This window comes from Myotis lucifugus, unplaced genomic scaffold (genome assembly GCF_000147115.1).
Source record: "Myotis lucifugus unplaced genomic scaffold, Myoluc2.0 scaffold_115, whole genome shotgun sequence".
NCBI lineage: Eukaryota > Metazoa > Chordata > Mammalia > Chiroptera > Vespertilionidae > Myotis > Myotis lucifugus.
Genome location: NW_005871163.1, coordinates 1035459 through 1049983, shown reverse-complemented (window position 1 = coordinate 1049983; position 14525 = coordinate 1035459). Strand labels below are relative to the sequence as shown.

General features: G+C 41.9%; 1 non-coding gene across 1 annotated transcript; it reads right to left on the bottom strand.

The window, feature by feature from the left end:
* Positions 1-14311: 14311 nt before the first annotated feature.
* TRNAQ-CUG lies at positions 14312-14383 on the bottom strand. Its single transcript has one exon. It is a non-coding gene; the product is annotated as a tRNA-Gln (tRNA).
* Between the last annotated feature and the right edge of the window lie 142 nt (positions 14384-14525).

Genomic DNA, 14525 nt, shown 5'->3' with positions numbered 1-14525 from the left:
CATTAAGAGCTAAAAATTAAGTCGGCATGCTCAAGAGCTTACAAAGTTCCAATTGCACTGTTACGTGTGCGCCCGGCATGTGGTATTTTTGTGGAAGAGCCACACTGAAAGGGCCCAAAGAGCCGCATGTGCGGGTCTAAGGGGTTATAAAACGAATGAGAGGGAGTCAATAGGGAAAAGGGAGGACATATGTAAAACTTTCAACAATAAAGATTTAAAAGTAATAAATAAGACTAATGAGGACAGTCTCTGGCCCTACAGTTTATAATTTGAGTTTCTCTACCAGAATGTCAAATGCCATATATGATAAACATGGGAATAATAAGGATTTCTTGCTAGCCAAATTTCTTTTTTTGGACTTGGCTTCATGTTGCCTCCTCTATACTGCTCTTCTCTAAAGGGCAGAGGGGGTGACACCATTCATGACACTGCAGCATAAATTAATGTAATGAGGGAAGGGGATAAGTAATCTGTCTTCCAAGGAATGTTGGACCAATGGATAATTAGATGGTAAGTTAAAAAAAAAAATCTGCCCTGGCCACTGTGGCTCAGTTGGTTGGGGCATCATTCCCTACATTAAAAGGTGGCAGATTCAGTTCCTAGTCAGGGCACATACCCAGGTTGAGGGTTAGATCTCCGGTTGGGGCACGTGCAGGAGAAACCTCTCTCAGTTTCTCTTTCTCTCTCTTTCCCACTCTATCTCAAAAATAAATAAATAAAATCTGTCCAAGGGAGTTTATAGAAAAATCCTTTTAAAAAGCCAATATTGGAGCCCTAGCCAGTTTGGCTCAGTGGATTGAGCATCAGCCCATGGACTGAAGGGTCCCAGGTTCAATTCCGGTCAAGGGCATGTACCACGGTTGCAGGCTCCATTCCTGGCCTTGGTTAGGGCACATGTGGAAGGCAACCAATCAATGTGTTTCTATCTATCTATCTATCTATCTATCTATCTATCTATCTATCTATCTATCTCTCCCCATCCCTTCCACTCTCTCTAAAAATCAATGGAAAAATATCCTTGGGTGAGGATTAACAACAACAACAAAAGCTAATGTTGGTCTTTGGTTAGAGTGTTGGTCTTTGGTTAGAGTGTTGGCCTGAGCATCAAAGGGTCGTGGGTTCAATTTCCGGTCAAAGGCATATACCTGGGTTGCAGGTTCAATTCCCAGCTGGTCCGGGAATTGTCCTGACCAAGAATCAAACCTTGACCTCCTGGTTCATAGGTCAAACCTCAACCATTGAGCCACCCTGGCTGGGCAGATGCTGTAGCTTATAGACACTCCTCCCTTGTTCCTCCCAATCAGTCCTCACTGCCAATATCAGAATACTTAAATCTTTTTAGTTGAATTATTTATGTCTTTGTCTTCCTTAGGCTACAAGTGAAAAAAGCAGAATGAAACATTGAATGATTACTACTGAAATATTTACAGATGGGAGGACATAACATCTGGGATTTGTTTCAAAAAATGTGGGTAAGGGGCAAGAAGCTGGTGATGTAGATGGGACAGGGTTGGCCACAGGTAAATGTTTTTGAAGGGCTGGGTTATGGTATATGAGGTTCATTACTTTATTCTGTACTAGAGGCCCAGCACACGAAATTCGTGCATGGGTACTGTCCCTAGGCCTGGCCTGCAATCAGGGCCATCTTCCCTGGCTGCTGGCAGCTGGCCCCGCCCCCTGCCACCACCCATCCTCAGTTCCCCGTTCCCTATCAGGCGATAGGAGCCTGCCGGCAGGGTAGGGGGAAGAGACCAAGAGGTTGGCCGTTCCTGCCGTTCGCTGGCCCTGCCCCCCACTACCAGTTGCCCTCTGGGTGGGGCAACCAGCAGGGCAGGGACCTTGGCATGGCACCACCTGTGTCCACTACCACCCATCCCCAGTTCCTCATTCCCCATTGGGTGATCGGAGCCTGACTGGGGAAAGGACCAGGAGGTTGGCTGGCAGGCCCCAATTAGGTGATGCCTGTGGGCTGGGGCAGCTCCTGCATTGAGTGTCTGCCCCCTGGTGGTCAGTGCGCGTCATAGTGACTGGTCGTTTTGCCATCTGGTTGATTTGCATATTACCCTTTTGTATATATAGATATTTTGTATATGTTTTAAAAATTACATGTTTTTTTAAATTGTATGATTATGACTAGTTAAAATATGTATGCATAAAGCAAAGACTGGGGAGGAGAACACAAAAATGAAGAGTTTTGATAGCTGTTAGAGTAGTTGAACTATGGGTGAATTATTTTTTAATTGCACTTAACATTATTCTAATTTTTTTTCAATAAATGAAAACCCAAAGGAAAGAAAACACACACACACACACACACACACACACACACACGGGCACAACTTCTTTGAAGATAAGGAACAGCAATATGCTGAAGCTGGCTTGTATCAGATTGAAAGGACTGATTGTTAAATTTTCAGGAATTTTGCATCCTGGTTAACATCACATGTGTATTGAACTTGACCATGGTGGGGGTATTTACACCTTTTAAATCAGCAAACACTAGAAATCAGTACTTCCAAGAACCAGTTGTTAGAATTTTCCACAAGTAAGGACTGTATCATATGCTTTCCTGCCTAGAATTATCTAAAGATCCTGAAATTAATGGGTAGGTACTTATCAATTATTATTATTCTATACATACTTAATGAGGTCCTGGGCAAGAAGCTGTGATAGGCACTTTGGGGATTCACAGTATTATTTAAAAAAGAGGAGGATATTCTAAACTTTGTGAGATACCATATACATAAGAGATTACAAGAAAAATATAGCAAAAAGTGCAATGCTCAGTCATCTGTAAGAACTGTAGTTAGCAGACAGCCTCCAACTGTTAGTGCCTTTAGGATCCACCTTAGTTTTCTGAGTGTACACATTAATGGGTAGATTTTTATGGTACATACCTTATTTCTCAACTAGAGGCCCGGTGCACAAATTTGTGCATCAGTGGAGTCCCTCAGCCTGGCCTGCGTGATTGGGCTGAAACCGGCTCTCCAACATCTCCTTGCAATAAAATTATACAAAATACAAACAGAACTACAGTGGCAGGAAGCAGATCAGCTGTCTAGAAACAAAATGGAAAAGGGAGAGAGGAATTAAAAGGTATGAGGCCCTGGCAGGGTGGCTCAGTTGGTTGTCACATCATCCTATACACCAAAAGGATTGCAATAGGGCACAGGCCAGGCCGAGGGACCCCACCAGTGCACTATCAGAGCCGGGAAGGGATGTGGGATGTTGTCCAGCGGGGAGGGACCGCAGGAGGGCTCCAGGGCATGTTTGGCCCATCTCGCTCAGTCCTGATCGGCCAGACCCCAGCAGCAAGCTAACCTACCAGTCAGAGCATCTGCCCCCTGGTGGTCAGTGCATGTCACAACAACTGGTCGGCCAGTCAAATTTCTGCCCCCTGGTGGTCAGTGCACATCATAGCGAGCGATTAAGCGGCTTTAGCATATCATTAGCATATTCGGTTTGATTGGTTGAATGGATGACCAGACGACCAGACACTTGGCATATTAGGCTTTTATTATATAGGATAACACTTATTTTTTAAATAGGAAATATGACAAATATGTCAAATATGACTTCTATTGTTAAATGTTTTCCTGCAAGGCCTAATGCAATAAGATAAGAAAAATAATAAAAGGTATAACTTTTTTTTTTTTTTAGAGAGAGTGGGGGGAAAGGAAAAAGAGAGAGGGAGAGAGAGAAACATTGCTCGGTTGCCTCCTGTACGAACCCCTGAATAGGAATGTGCCCTGTAGGTATGTGCCCTGGATAGGAATTGAACCTACAACCTTTTGGTGTATAGGATGATGTGACAACCAACTGAGCCACCCTGCCAGGGCCTCATACCTTTTAATTCCTCTCTCCCTTTTCCATTTTGTTTCTAGACAGCTGATCTGCTTCCTGACACTATAGTTCTGTTTGTATTTTGTATAATTTTATACAAGTTAATTCAAACAATATGTATTCTTTTTTTCCCCTGGTGGTGTTCATTCAGCATGATTATTTTGAGATTCATCCACTTTTTATTGCTGAGTAGTATTCCATTATGTGGATATATCAAAAATTTGCTTATCCATACACCTGCTGATGGACATTTGAGCTATTTCCAGTTTTATTGCTATTACAAATAATTCATCTATAAACACTCATATGCAGGTTTTTGTATGAATATATGCTTTCATGTCTTTTAGACAAACACCTAGGTATGGATTGACTGGGTCATACAGTAATTATTTGTCTATTCTAAGCTTTGGCTCTACATCTAAAAGTATCACATTGACCTAGCTGGTTTGGCTCAGTGGATAGAGCATAGGCCTGTGGACTGAAGGGTCCCAGGTTCGATTCTGGACAAGGGTACATGCCCAGGTCTATTGCCAGTAGGAGGTGTGCAGGAGGCAGCCAATCAATGATTCGCTTTCATCATTGATGTTTCTATCTCTCTCTCCCTCTCCCTTCCTCTCTGAAATCAATAAAAATATATTTTAAAAATAGTTTATGTAAAAGTATCACCTTTATTTTCTTTTTACTCACCTAACCAATTTAGCATTGTTGTATTTTTATTTTTTAATTATTAAAACATCTATTTTCTCCCCAAATAAACAACTCAGAAACAAAAATCACGGTCTGCTTGGTATTCCTTCTCTTTTAAGTAAGCATGCACATGGGAAATTGCAAGGACTTGATGGGGTCCCATAATGCCAAAGCCAATTTACTCCTATAGGAGGCAGTAGTAAACACACAACCACATCTAGGGGTGCAGGGTAGGAGTGTGGGGAAAGAAGGGAGCTGGTAATCATCGTTATCCAAAGAAATAACTTCGTAATGGTGGAATTTCAGAGGCCATAGGGGGTGTCATTTCTGGGGTGTGGATGAAAATGAACAAGTTAACTTTGGTCTAGAAAGTGAGCCAGCCTGCAGAAATTCTGGGAGGCTGTCGGGAAACAGGCAAATTGCCCCAGAATGACAGGAATCCTGGGAAGACAGTCTTGTGCCACTATCTACCCTTTTTCCTGACCTTCTCTTTCCTGTTTTGTTTTGTTGGTTTTGTTTTGTTTTGTTTTTTGTTAATCCTCACCCAAGGATATTTTTTCCATTGATTTTTAGGGAGAGTAGAAGGGAGGGTGGAGGGAGGATGAGGGAGGGAGAGAGAGAGAGAGAGAGAGAGAAAGAGAAAGAGAGAGAGAAGAGAGACACATAGATTGGTTGCCTCCCATAGGAGCCCTGATTAGGTGACTAGGGTGGGGATGGAACCTGCAGCCCAGGTGTGTGCCCTTGACTGGGAATCATACCCAAGACCCTTTAGTTCAAGGGCTGATGCTCTAACCATTTAGAAACACCGTCCAGGGCTGTTTCCTGTCTTTATCCACTTTAAAAAAAACAACTGAGATCCAGTTTCTTTAAATTTTGTGCGTGCATTAAGATATACATAATAGCCTGGCCAGTGTGGCTTAGTTGGTTGAGCATCGTCCTATGCACCAGGAGGTCACTGGTTTGATTCCTGGTCAGGACACATGCCCAGGTTACGAGTTGTGAATGTACAGGAGGCAGCCAATAGATTTTCTATCTCTCTTCCCCTCTTCTTCCTCTTTCTGAAATCAATAAAAATATTTTTAAATAAAAAGAATACATAATATAAAGTAAACCATTTTAAGTGGTTCAGTGGCATAAAATATATTCATGACGTGCAACCATCACTACTATCCATTTGCAGAATTTTTAAATCATTCCAAATGGAAACTCTGTACCCATTAAACAATAGCTCTCCATTCCTTTGTACTTTCTGTCTCTAAGAATTTACTCATTCTAGGTACCTCATATAAGTGGAATCATACAGTATTTGTCCTTTTGTGCCAGGCTTATTTCACTTAGCAGAACGTTTTCAAGGTTCACCCATTTGGTAACATGTATCAGAATTTCATTCCTTTTTAAGGCTGACTGATATTCCATTGTATGTATATACCACATTTTGTTTCTATTCATCTGTTGTTGGAACTTGTATTGTTTCCCTCTTTTGGCTACTTATTTCATGTCTTTAAAAAAGTATTTTCCCCTGGCCAATGTGGCTCAGCAGTCTATTTGGCTTTTCCAGCTTACTTTTCCTTTTTTTAAAAAATCTTTTTAAAAAATTTAAATTCTTTATTGTTTAAGGTATTACATATGTCTCCTTTCCCCCCTCACCACCTCACTATCTGTGTTCATTGGTTATGCTCATATGCATGCATACAAGTCCTTTGGTTGATCTCTTACCTCCTCACCCTCTGCCTTCCCGCATAGGTTGGGCAGTCTATTTGATGCTTCTATGACTCTGGTTCTATTTTTGTTCATCACTTTATGTTGTTCATTATATGTAGAAAGCTTACATAGTGCTTTTTATAGTAGCTATTTCACTCCTTATTTCTTCTTGATTCTTGCATATGGTGTTGATTTTCTCACCCATCGGTTTATGAACTGTATGACCCTTATTTTGAGTCCTTTTCTGACATATTGCACACCTCCATTTCATTTAGTTCCTTTTCTGGTGATTCTTCCTTTTCTTTCCTTTGGGGGTTGTTCTTCTGTCTCCCCATTTTTGCTCTCACTGAAGGATCTAGGTCACGGGTGGGCAAACTTTTTTTTTTTTAAATATATTTTATTGAATTTTTACAGAGAAGAAGGGAGAGGGATAGAGAGTTAGAAACATCGATGAGAGAGATCGATCAGCTGCCTCCTGCACAGCCCCCAGTAGGGATGTGCCTGCAACCAAGGTACATGCCCTTGACCGGAATCGAACCTGGGACCCTTGAGTCCGCAGGCCGACACTCTATCCATTGAGCCAAACTGGTTCGGTGTGGGCAAACTTTTTGACTTGAGGGCCACAATGGGTTCTTAAACTGGACCGGAGGGCCGGAACAAAAGCATGGATGGAGTGTTTGTGTGAACTAATATAAATTCAAAGTAAACATCATTACATAAAAGGGTACGGTTTTTTTTTTTTAGTTTTATTCATTTCAAACGGGCCGGATCCGCCCCGCGGGCCGTAGTTTGCCCACGGCTGATCTAGGTGTTGAGTCACGTGGGACCTGTGGCTGCAGCAGTGGGCTTGGTGGTGGGTTGCATGGTGGTGACAGTAGCTGCTCCTTGGGTGGTTTTGGGAGGTAGTTGCTCCTCGGGTGGTCATGGGCAGAGACTGTTCCACGGACAGTCGTGGACAGTGGCTGTTCCTCGCGTGGTCATGGCAGCTGCTGCTGGCACAGCTTTTCATGCAGTCATTAAAGTGAAGGTTTCCAGATACTCCAGCCCTGTTTTCTGATGCTCTTATGTCTTTGATGAGGAATTAAGGACTCCAATCAGGGCTACAGAAGACACTGAGAGTTGTCTGGCAGAAGGCACTAGCCAGTGTCCTGAAGCCGATTATTATCCCAGCTTACTTTCCTTAAGACCAGGTTTACTTCAATCACCCCTCATTCCACAAATGTTTGATGGCTCCCCAAAGTGTTTAGAAGCATGCTATTGGGTGTTCCATGGAAAAAGAGTTCTGTGGTCTGGTGAATCTGGTAAATGCTGTTTTAACACAGTTAAAAAAAGATTTCTTCAAAGTGGAAGAGCTAGTCTTTAAAGTGGCAATATGCTAAGTGTCAAGGTAAAATAGGTACAAATCTGTAAGAATATTTTTTATCCTCACCTGAGGATATGTTTATTCATTTTAGAGAGAGAGAGGAAGGGAAAGACAGCAAGAAATGATGTGAGAGAGAAACATCAACTGTTTGCCTCCCATATGCACCCTGACCAGGAATTGAACCTGAAACCTCTTAGTGTACTGGATGATGCTACAACCAACTGAGCCACCGGCCAGGGCTGTAAGAATTTCAACTGAGCCACCTGGCCATGGCTGTAAGAATTTTTATGAGTTTATTTGAGTCAAACTGACAACAACTGCCAGGAAACAAAATCTCAATGGATTGAGAAAATGCTACAGAAAATAGCTGTTTTGCACCTTATTTTATACATTAGAATCAGAGGAGAAACTGTAAGGGGACTACATGAAATCCATTGGTGATAGGTTAGGGAGGAAGGAGAAAGCATAGTGTGGAAATCTCTGAGATTGGATAAAAAGTAAAAGGGATACTTCTTTTACATTGTTAGGCATGGGATAGTTAACAATGAACATTTATAGCACATAGAGATGGTATGTGGGAGAACGAGATAACAATGAGGGATTCTCTGGTCTCCTGCACCTGTTTTGCCCTAAGGGGTCTAGAAAAAGATTACCCTGACATTCCAAAAGTATGTTATCAGAGATATACCAAAAGATAATAGACACACTCAGCTAAGGTAAAGATTGACCTTTGTCAAAGTAGATACCAGCCTAGGACATGGCTACTTGCCATGACTTACTTTTAGCTAGGAAGTTTTAATTTCAGACCATCCTATGTGGTTACTTTAGGTCTCTTGAGTTTGTAAGGCTTCCCATGCATGCCGCCCCTGTGCTTGTCAGGTTTAGTATGTGGCCCCTTTTTCGTCCCATGAGACAGGATAGTAAGCCAGGACAAGTGGAATAAGGAAACTAAGATAGATAGTTAAACGTCCAAGCAGTTTATAGCCATTTAGTTAGTAAATTGCAAAATCCTATCTTCCCTGAACCAAGAACGCTTAAGAGTGTCATTTGGGCACATTTGCATAAAACTTATGAATATTCTATTGAGATCCTCCCTTAAGACCTCTCTTAAACTCCCAGCCTTTAAAACCCTTGAAAAAAACAAAAGTTCCAGCACCTAGTCTTCCTCCTAGGAGCACTCCCTCACTTTTCCCTTCCTTCTTTCCTTCCCCCACAGGCATGCATCCCTTAAACACTAAAGGACCCCCCAAGGCTAGCAATCAGGGAGCAATGGGCAGCAGCAACTCCTCTTGGGCTAACCTCCTGACCTTGTCCCTAAGGCCCCCTTTTTTCTGACTTAAAAATATGTTTTTATTTTATTTTTTAAAAATATATTTTCATTTTAGAGAGAGAGGAAGGGAGAGGGAGAGAGATAGAAACATCTATCGGCTGCCTCCTGCACACCCTCTACCAGGGATCAAACCCAAAACCTGGGCATGTGCCCTGACTGGGAATCCAACCACATCAAACCAGCGACCTCTTGGTGCATGGAACAATGCTCAACCAACTGAGCAAACCAGCCGGCTTTTCTGACTTCTTAGTGAGCCAAAGCAGCCCAGCCTAGGCTCATTCCCTCACCTAGTCCCTGTTGCTTCTTCTATTCTAGGCCCTTCCTTGTTTCATTGTCTCCAGCTTTAATAAACGTCCTTTGAAAATCACTTGATCTCATTTTGTGACGTCTTTCCTGCAAGAACCCACATACTACTGGCTGGCTGTAGACAGTAATACATAAGGGAATTTCTAAGGGGGTGGGGAGAGAAGGTGTGTAGTTCTCAATTTATTTTGACAATGCAATCTTTCTTTTGAGGAACACTATGACATTCTCAGAATGATACCATTGTAATTAACTAGTTATTAATAGCAGGAAAGGAGCAAAGGGAAGGTCAAATATAGGCTTGTCATTTGGACAGCTTCACCAGGAAGCTAAAGCAGTACACTCAGCCACCAGTCTATTTCCCACAGACTGCTGGGGGAAGGGACTAGACAGGGAGGAGTAGACTCATGTGCAGTAAAGTTGGGGTGACACAGGGAAGGTACTTGTCAGTCACACCAGGGAACAGATCATTGGCCAGAATGGGCACGGCCACAGCAAGAGTGGGTAAAATTGGGATACTTAATTCCCTGAACAAAGAAGCTCCCTCTCTTCTGCTTTTGGTTTCTCTTGGTTCCCCTTATGTACTTGGGACTCTTATTGGTCAGGGTGAGCTCTCCTGTAGTCGCCCACATGGACCATTAGTTGTCTATTGCTGCTGTAACAAACGACCACAAACTTGGTGATGTAGGTCTCACTGAGCTAAAATGGACACAATGGACTAATGGGCTATAGCCTGATGCTGAACTGGACCCAGCTGCAACATGGACTGGAAAGTCTGGACACTGGCCTTGCTTTTAGTTTTACTGAAATCCCAGCTACACTTCTTCTATGACTGGAACGGGACATTGGAAACCCAGGGATGTAATTCCACACAAATAAAAATCACTTGTCCTCCCATGCAAGTCTCAGAAAATTATTTTTCTTGAGATATAGTAAGGATCCTACCCCCAACACCCAGTAGGGAAGAGAACACCATACATTGAGAAACAATGACTTAAGGGGAAAAGTTCATAATTATTCTTCCGGCATTATTGGCCTTGCTCAACATGTTCTTATCATCTAATTTCCTAAAATGAGTTTCCTTCCTTGCTTCTTCCTTCAGGGGTCAATGCTAGTTCCTCCTCCTCCTTCTCCTCCTCCTCTAGGGAGTTCTTTCTAATTCTTTGTCTCTCTGACCTGTGGAACTTATCACCAGTACTTTCATTATTTACTCCTTCAGAACTGTCTAGTTATTGATATTCTTCTTTTCTTGGGCCCATGTTGTGTACCCACCTGAGTAGTGCTAGGACTGTGTAGTGCAAATATTTAACTGCTTGAATAATATTGTGCTTCTTTTCCAATGTGGATAATGTTCACCCCTGCGCAAAGAAGAATCTAGGCCTTAGACAAACCTTCTATTGCTTTACACTGTTGCATAAAGCATTGAAAATGGTGCTGTATTAGTTGTCTAATGCTGCTGTAACAAATGACCACACACTTGGTGATGTGGGTCTCACTGAGCTAAAATTAAGGGTGGTGTTCCTTCTGGGGGCCTTAAGGAAAAATCCATTTCCTTGCCTTTTCCTTCTTCTAGAAGCCTTTGCATTCCCAGGCTCCTGGCCCCCTTCCTCCATCTTCAAAGCCACAAGTGCTAGTTGAGGCTGTTAAAGGACAAAATTCAATTTTAAAGTCTAATTGGTTTTATATTAAGCAATTCATGAATCAGGCAGCATCTCATCTAGCAACTAGAAAGGAGCTTTAAGGGGTTGTTCAAACTGAAAGATTTTTATAGGCAGAAGGGCTATTATCAGCAAAAGCAAAGAAAGGATTATTTTGTCCAGCCCGTGTGGCTCAGTGTTTTGAGTGTTGACCTATGAACCAGGAAGTTTCGATTCTCGGTCAGGGCATATGCCTGGGTTTCTTTGGGCTTGGTTCCCAGTAGAGAGCTTGCAGGAGGCAGTCGATCAATGATTCTCTCTCATCATTGATGTTTCTACCTCTCTCTGCCTCTCCCTTCCTCTCTGAAATAAATACAAACATACCTATATATATGATTATTTTTAGGTCAGGTCACATTCTTTTGGGCGAATGAAATGGAAGGGGTTCTATCATGTAGATTACCTACCTCTCTGGTATTGATGATCAGGAGATTCCAGACTCACTGATTTAAAATTCTACTTCTGGGAGAGGCAGAAACTGCAATTAGGGTAGTAAGTTTTTGTTTGGTGACATGGCTTAGCAAAACTAACTCCATTTCGGCCCATTATTTCTTTATTTTATTAAAAAATATATGATCCATTTTTATTTTTTTATTTTCTAAAATATATTTTTATTGCCCTAGCCAGTTTGGCTTAATGGATAGAGCATTGGCCTGCAGACTGAAGGGTCCTTGGTTCAATTCTAGTCAAGGGCATGCACCTAGGTTGCAAGCTCAATCCCTGGCCCTGGTGGGGGCCCATGCTAGAGGCAACCAATTGATATGTCACTCTCACATCGATGTTTCTCCTTCTCTGTCTCTCCCGCTCCTTTCCACTCTCTCTAAAAAAATCAATGGACAAATATCCTCAGGTGAGGATTAACTAATACACACACACACACATACATATGTATATGTATATATATACACACACACACACACACACACACACACACATATGTATATGTATATATATTCATTTCAGAAAGGAAGAGAGAGGGAGAGAGATAGAAACATCAATGATGAACCCTAGCCGGTTTGGCTCAGTGAATAGAGCAATGGCCTGCAAACAGGGTCCAGGGTTCGATTCCTGTCAAGGACACATGCCTGAGTTGTGGGCTCGATCCCCAGTACAGGAGGCAGCTGATAAATGATTCTCTCATCATTGATGTTTCTCTCTCTCCCTCCCCCTTCCTCTCTGAAATCTCCCTTCCTCTCTGAAATCAATAAAAATATATTTTTTAAAAAAAGAAACATCAATGATGAGAATCATTGACTGGCCGCCTCCTGCATGCCTAGGGGAATTGAGCAGCAACCTGGGCATGTGCCCTGACCATGCCTAGGAGTCAAATCATGATCTCCTGGTTCATAGGTCCACGTTCAATCATTGAGCCACACCAGTGGGGTCTTTCTTTCTTTCTTTCTTTCTTTCTTTCTTTCTTTCTTTCCTTCTTTCTTTCTTTCTTTCTTTCTTTCTTTCTTTCTTTCTTTCTTTCTTTCTTTCTTTCTTCTTTCTTTTTTTCTTTCTGAAATAAGACTATTAAAAAAATAAGCATTTTTTTAAAAGGTCGAAGTGTGAGGAAATAAGCCTTTATTTGAGATCCAAAAGAACAGCTATCAGGGAAGGACTGACTCAGAAAGAAACCCAAATAGGGTTTTGATTAGGAGGTGAAGGCAAGAGATATTTATGAGAAAGGGAAGGGGAATGATTATTTGAATAGAAGGAAGGAATTTTCTATAGGTGCATGAGTACTAACATAGTGATGCTAATTCTAAAGACTATCTTTAATTTTCACTCCAGTGTTCATTTCTGCTTTCCTGTTAGCTTTGCAAACAGTGTTTGGAATACAGTGCTGCTTTAGGCCCAATCCAAAGGTTATTTTGGCCAGTTTCAACATCCCAAAGGTTTGAGGAGTAAGGCATGCTAGGTAGTTCCTCTGGGATGGCAGCTACAACTCCATTTTGAAGTGGCTCTGTTTTATTACTTTTTATAAGGCCTTCACACCACATCACGACCTCCTCTGACTTCATTTTCCACTTTTAAGGACCCTTGTGACGATATCAGGCCCAACTGGAGAATCAGGATAATCTCACTATTTTAAAATCAGTTGATCTTCCCTGGCCAGGTGGCTCAGCTGGTTGGAGCATAAAGTGCATCATAAAGTTTTCGGGTTCGATTTCCGGTCAGGGCATGTATCTAGGTTGCAGGTTCAATCCCAGGTCAGGGCGTGTATGTGAGGCAACCAATCCATGTTTCTCTCTCCCTCTCTTTCCCTCCATTCCTCTCTCTAAACATATCCTCCAGTGAGGATTACAAAACAATCAATTTATTTGCAACCTTAATTCCCCTTTGATTTGCCCCCAGTTCCCAGGGATTGGGAAGAGAACATTTTTGGGGAGCCATCATTCTGCTTATTAGCCATCACCTTTGCTCAAAAGTCTAAATTGAGGGTTTGCATATAGGTGATATGGGCGGGGGGGGGGGGTTGGCAATAAATGGGAAAAGTTTTTGCAATAATGACTGTAAATATAGAGAGGCCCTGCTGCATGATCTTTGGCAAATCACTTTAGTATCCACATTTCTGCTGAAATGGAAATTGCCATCTTTGCTCTGTGTCAAATTATTTAATTATGTAAATGAGTTTAACTTAGAGCAGTGATTTTCAACTTTTTTCATTTCATGGCATACACAAATTACTAAAATTCTACAGCATGCCCAAAACTGTATTATATTTTTTGCCAATCTGACAAAAAATATTAGGTATAATTTTGATTCATTCAATTCAGATGGCTATTGTTGCGTTGGCTGTTGTCATTTTAAAATTTGACAATCTAAGGGAAAAGAGGTCAGTGCCCCCGACTATAGTCAGTTACTGCACATTTAAAAAATTCTTGCAGCACACCAGTTTGCTGTGGCGCACAGGTCAAAAATTGCTGGCTTAGAGGATGTGGCTCAAGAAGCTCTTGATGAATCTTGATAAGGAGGGTGGGCAAAATTCTCTGAATGACATCTGGAAATAGTTTGAGAGACTTTGGAGGAAAGTGAGTAAAAAGAGCATGCTCTTGAATAAAGTTGGGAGGTTGAAAATTCTAGAAAAAGGAATCAAATTAATCCAAGCTTTTCAATTAAGGTTTGAGGAAAAGGGCCCAGGTTTAAAAAGGGGAGAAGTGAATAGGTTGTTTAGGAGGCACCCAGGTGACAGAAAGTACAGGATTGAAGGGGTACATTTGTGAGATCTTTGTAGGCAAAGGGTTAAATTTTACGAAACTCCCTTCATATATATACATATATATGTATATATATTTGTCATAACAATTATCACTTGGTGAATAAATAAAAGAATTAAAAGTGTTGGTTAGAAAAGTGTAAATGAAATGGTGCAGGTTCCACCGAGATTTGAAATGGTGCAGGTTCCACCGAGATTTGAACTCGGATCGCTGGATTCAGAGTCCAGAGTGCTAACCATTACACCATCGACTCCCTAATTACCCCTCCCCCATCCACGAACCCACCGTGAAGAAGCAAAATCGACCCGTTCAAGTAAGGAGGTGCGGCGACCCGTTCAAGTAAGGAGGTGCGGAAAATGAGGGAGGGGACACTAAGAGTGTGGTGAGCGGCTGCA